General features: G+C 42.6%; 1 long non-coding RNA gene across 1 annotated transcript; it reads left to right on the top strand.

Moving 5' to 3' along the window:
• The first annotated feature begins 1,023 nt into the window (after positions 1–1,023).
• Positions 1,024–2,168, top strand: LOC133884356 (uncharacterized). The gene is made up of 3 exons (XR_009903091.1): positions 1,024–1,208; positions 1,514–1,563; positions 2,064–2,168. It is a non-coding gene; the product is annotated as an uncharacterized LOC133884356 (long non-coding RNA).
• Positions 2,169–5,811: the final 3,643 nt, after the last annotated feature.

A 5,811-nucleotide genomic window follows, 5' to 3' on the forward strand; every position in this document is an offset into this window, starting at 1 on the left:
TGCCAGCCAACAGTTGGACTACTGCACGAAAGATCATCATCCGATCGCGCCCGCACAAAGCATCACCGTCTGCCCTTCGTCACCCCCCACGTCTTCCTCTGCCCACCCAACTGCCTCTCCTCCTAATCGATCTCCTCCCAGAAATTGCCACCGCCACATTCTTCTTCTCCACTCGCTCATGCACCACCTCGCCTCTTCCTCGCTCTTGTGCTATTGCCGCTGATTCATCTCCCCCACCTACCGTGTCACCGGATCAAGCGCCACATGAACCCAACCTTTTCGCGCCCACAGGAGGTTAGGTCCCCAATCGGTTCAGCCCCTACCAAGGAGGTGATGAGCGGAGCCAAGCCTCCGCCAGCGACGAGAATTGGGAGCTGTCGACCTTCCACGACGACGCCCTAAACCCTAGATCCCGCACCAAGCATGACAGTGGTGCAAATCCGCTAGGAGACAAACAGGGATGCGCTCAATCCAGCAGGCGACGGCGCACCTCCCATCACTAGCCCTTCCTCGTGCACCGGCAAGCACAACCCTACCATTCGATCTGGTGGACAGCGGTGCACCTCTCGTCATTGGCCCATATCCGTGCGTCCTTCCCTGGCGAGGGTGACCCAGCACCAGATCCCTTCATCTTTCCCTGCTGCAGATTGCTTCTCTGATTTCTCCCCCAAGATTCAAAGCACTCACACATTCTTCTTTTTTTTCCCTCTTTCTTTGCTGATTTCTCCCCAAATTCTTCCTATCACAGACCTGGACTTGTTCCATCCTTCCTCTCAATAAGTGTGTTGCGCCTCACCACCGGCGACCGGACGCAGAAAGCTAGGCCTCCTCCCACCTTATCCTTCTCTCCACGAGTGGTGATTTCGTCTTTTGCTGGTAAGTAAACCCTAGCTTGCTGTGATGCATTGTTCTAAAAGTTCATTTTTGTTATGCGGGAATGTTTTTCTCCGGTTCTCCTTGAGATTGTGCGTGCTACCTTACTAATACAATCCTGCAATCCATTCATCCATGGCTCGGTTAGGTTCTTCTTCTTCGGGGAGCAAAATCAATCTCAGCTGACACCACAGGAATTGGTACCCAAGGTTTTTCATGAGGGGGTTTAACTGAACCCGATGCCCCATGTTAAGACCACCCCTGCCAGCTGCTGCTCACCTCGCGGGTGATTCCTCTGTGATCGAGCAGAACATCTTGTCTTGGGTTCAATAGAGGTATGCTAGTGTTGTCATCTTGGTTCCGTTCGCTATCAGTGTATAAACACAATGCAAATGACATCCTGCTGAGTGGAGAAATGGCGATGTTGCTGCATAACATAAGTAGGAAAAAAGGGAGAAATTTTTCATAGTTTCTATCTCCCTTCACGACTGCATTTTATTCAAAGGAGGATTTCCCCCTTGCACACTCCCTGGCACGCACTTGCAGAATGCAAGTTTTTACTTGGCTTTTGTATGCTGAGTAATTTTCCACAGGTGATGTCATGATTGATGCCTGACACCTGTTTCTTTATTTCAAATAGCATATGCTGAGAAGAGGTTGGTAGCAGAAAATGCAAGCTTGCAAAACATGGTATGAGGCTCATTCTTGATTATTATATTGGTGCAACTTGTCGTGGGGTTCAATTAAATAACATAATCAAATTGGATTTGAAAGGCCATGGGAAAGCTAGGCAGTGGTTAATTTAATCCTATAGTATCATATGCATTTGAAGATATCTTGATTCAAATTTTTTTCCAAACATTCAAATTAGATTTGTAAGGCCTCATGCAAGTGCATTTGGGCTAGATGCTTGATTGGATACCTCACAAATTTAAAGCACATTGCACCAAATGCAAATTAGAACTTTGCTAAAGGCCAAGAGGAATGCTTATGACACTTGAAATAAAGACAATGTGGTGCTGTCATAAGGTGTTGTTTCTATGCAGTTGTAATAAAAACTATAAGCCTTTTATGTCCACTTATCATTGTTTTTACTCAAAGCTGGTTTCAATGTGCATTTGTACCTCAGCTTCTAAAGATTAATCTCGGATTTGATTTTCCATTTTTCTTTTTATTCTCATATACTTCAGTAAAAAGGTTGGATTTAAAGGAGTGGTCTATGACATCTAGAGCTCTTGGCAAGGTTTGAGAAAAGGCAGCCTATCACAAGGAAATATTGAAGTAGCTGCTGTAAGTAATTCCTTGGTTCTTTTCTACAAACCTTTTGATATCTTCTGACTTCACTTGAACATGTCAGCTGTATAATATTACGAGATCTCTCCTATTAATTATTTGATATGAATTATATCAATTCCCAGTTCCTTCGACTTTATCTGTCAATAATTCACTGGATTGCTATCTGTAAGACAATGCTTATGGCTCAACTGATCAATGGTCTGTATTGTCATTCGGATATATGCTATTTGGCATTCCCTTTACAAACTATAAAGTCTCTCAGAACATCTTTTGTCCACTGGTACTTTAGCCGGTCTTATATACTGCACACAGTCGGTCGACTGGATGCAGGATCGCCCGTGCGATCGCCCCTGCTTGCTTGCACGGAGCATCGCCATCCGATCGCACACATGGTCCTTCATCCATTTGCGTTGTATATAGGTTTCCGTTGCAACACACGTGACCATTGCTACATGCGTTCCTGTACACTTGCTACTGTCAGGACTTGCTTTAGGAAGTGCTGAGAGGACTGAAGCGCATGGGCTATTGGATCTGGTTTTCTGAACAACTCTCAAAATTAGTCATGTATTCACAAGAGTTTTCTGTTTTCTGTTTCTCATCCATTTGTAATGATAGGGAGTCCAACGTGAGAGTAGATCAATTATGTTTGATATGATTACACTTAGTTGTGTTTGATATGGGTACAGTAACTCAGTTGTAATGTAGATGGTACTACAAAGAAGGGAGCGTGAGGCAGCAATAGAAAGGGAGAAAGTGAAAAGCTGATAGATTCAAGATTCCAAGCTGTAAAATGATTTTATTTGTCCTGATCAAATTGTTAAAGCTGTGTGGTCGTTATGTCATTATGAATTATTTGTTTCGTTCTTTCTAATCTGCATTATTCTCCTGCTTGTTACCTAAGTACTTGGAAGTGCAATGTATGTCGACTTTCGTGTAGACCTTAGACCTATATTTTTTCTAATGAGAACCTTGCTATTTCCTTCCATGTACCTAAGGAGTGTGGATCATCACTTGAATAGCATATAGAAGTTATTCATGTCACTTGCTGGTACCTGTACATAGCTCATTGCCTTGTTGGTATATACTGTAACACATTGAATACAAGCAATACAAGAGCTTAGCTAGCAATAAGCATCGGTTACTTATATCTCTGGAGCAATAAGCACCGATTACTTAGATCTCTGTCATTCCTCTAGCTGCATTACCATGGTTAGCCAACCCTTTTCATTCTTCTTCAAATATGCTGGATTAATTCACACAGAAAAGGGATCTCTCCTAAGCCAATTATTTTCTTGCTCCCATGCTCGTCCAATTGCAGCCCACAAAAACCTCATGGATCACTAGAGTAGCTCACCTCGATTCCAACTTTCTATGTAATTGGTTTGCTGGAATATATTGGCCCAGTTACTTGGTAAATGTTCCACCCATTCAACTATAGTATCTTATGTGAAAATATTTGTTTTCTGTTGCAACGCACATGCATGTAACTAGTATATTACTATTTTTTAACTCACATTTACGCAAATATACCATGTGTCAGCATATTCTTGTCAAAAGCCTGCATATCATTACTTTACCATACTTGCTGAGTATTCCATGTGCTAACCCTTGCTATCTCCTACAATACATATGCTGCTCAGTGGAGGACTTTCAAGATTTCCAAGATGACGACCTAGTGTTCTAGGATTGTGTCTTCCGGTCTGTGCTTGTGGAGTGCTTGGTTGCCGATGCTTTCATCTTGCTATTGTCGTTTAATCTGCTGTTGTTTAGCTAATAGAGTTGTTTAGGTGAAGTCTTTAATGTAAAAGTTTAACGGTTGTAAGTTAATGTATTGCTTTTGTTACTTCACCTATGATGTCCTTATGTATGATGAACTTCTTTGGCACACATAAGCCGTACTTGATTTTATCCGTTAAAACCGGGTGTGATAGAGATGATATCAAAGACAGGTTGACTGTAGGAGCGCAAGCCTAGATAGAATGGTCATGCCATAAGGTCATATTTTAAAAGCCTATTTTGAAAAAGATCCGTCCTCGTGCTTTCCTAACCTCACAACTTCTCTCCTTACTTGCCTATGGAAATTCATTTTGTTCAAACAATTTCCAATTCTCCCCCTTTCAAAAGTTTTAGTCATCCTGGTTGCTTCGCTGAGAAGGATGCTCTTGAGGATCCCACTTGATGCCTCTACATCGTATGAAATTCCTGATGATGAAGTTGAAGGCCCTTCACTACAAGAAGGAATCATGTACCACAACACTGAAGATAGGAGATCCACCCCCACGGAAGAGAACGTGCCTCAAAGCCCCCACCGTAGAAGAAGAAGGATCAGTCGATTCTTTCTTAGGATCCCGCATTAGAGAGGAGCCCCAGCAGTAGAGTCTTTTTAGTAGCGTTGTTTTAGTTCCACTAGAATAGCGCATCGATGTAATCGTTAAGGATCATAATGGTAGTGTGAGAATTGTTATGGTGCTAAGTATGTGATTTGGATTTTTGTTTGAGTGTTGATGTGTTCTATGGAATGCTTTGGCACCTTATCCACATTCACATCTTTAATATCTATATAATATAATATAGTCAGGTTTCCCTTAGCTAGAATCCTTTCCAATCTCGCTTACCTATTCTTATCTCTTTCCAACTCCGACCAGATGTTTAACACAAGAAGGAACATCAATGACAGCTATGAGGACAACAATAACCAGAATCCAACCCCGTCTCCTCCAACGACCCTGGAACAATAGATGGCTATGCAGACTCACCTCTTACAAGCTTTAGTTCAAACCATAGTGTTTGCAGCATTCACAATCAAATCATGCTCCTCCACCACACCAACTATCAAGACTTGGAGAATTCAAGAGAACTCGGCCCCCAGTGTTTAGTCATGTAGTCGAGTCTATGTTTGCAGATGATTGGCTGAAGGACATAGAAAGGAAGCTACAAGTTGCACCAACTCGCCAGTCAAGCTTTGGACTGGTGCGAAGCATACTGTGCCATGCATGAAAACTTAGCAGCTTTCACTTAGATGGAGTTCAAATCCAATTTCCGCACTCATCATGTGTCATCAGGATATGTTCGTCTGAAGAAGAATTCATGAACTTGAAGCAAGGATCAATGACTGTAAGGGAAATGTGACCAAGTTTACTCAGTTGTCTAGGTATGCCCCAAATGAAGTAGATATAGATGAGAAGAAGCATGAACGTTTTCTAGAAGGTCTGAATGATGCCATTGAGTATGCCCTACATCCCCAAGAGTTCACCAATTTCTAAGCTATGGTCACAAGCACCGTCAGCTAGATGAGAAGAAGAGGAAGATGCCATTTCAAGGATAAGGAAGAAACACACATTCCCATGTGACAACTCAAGCTCCTTCGCAAGGTCCTATATTTAATTCCAACAACTAGAACAGGACAGGATTCAGTCTCAAGCCCCTATTCAACACTCCAATCCACCAGCCACTCCTCAAGTCAAGAATAGCCCAGCTACTCCTGCCTCGGGCAAGAGATGTTTCCATTATGGAGAAGAAGGACATTATGTGAATATGTGTCCTAAGAAGTATCCAGGACTGACCAACATTAATACTCTGAAGTCTACTCACTTTCAATCCGTAGCACGTAATGGAAATTAGGCCCCCACTCAGAACAACCGT

Source organism: Phragmites australis, chromosome 11, assembly GCF_958298935.1.
Source record: "Phragmites australis chromosome 11, lpPhrAust1.1, whole genome shotgun sequence".
NCBI lineage: Eukaryota > Viridiplantae > Streptophyta > Magnoliopsida > Poales > Poaceae > Phragmites > Phragmites australis.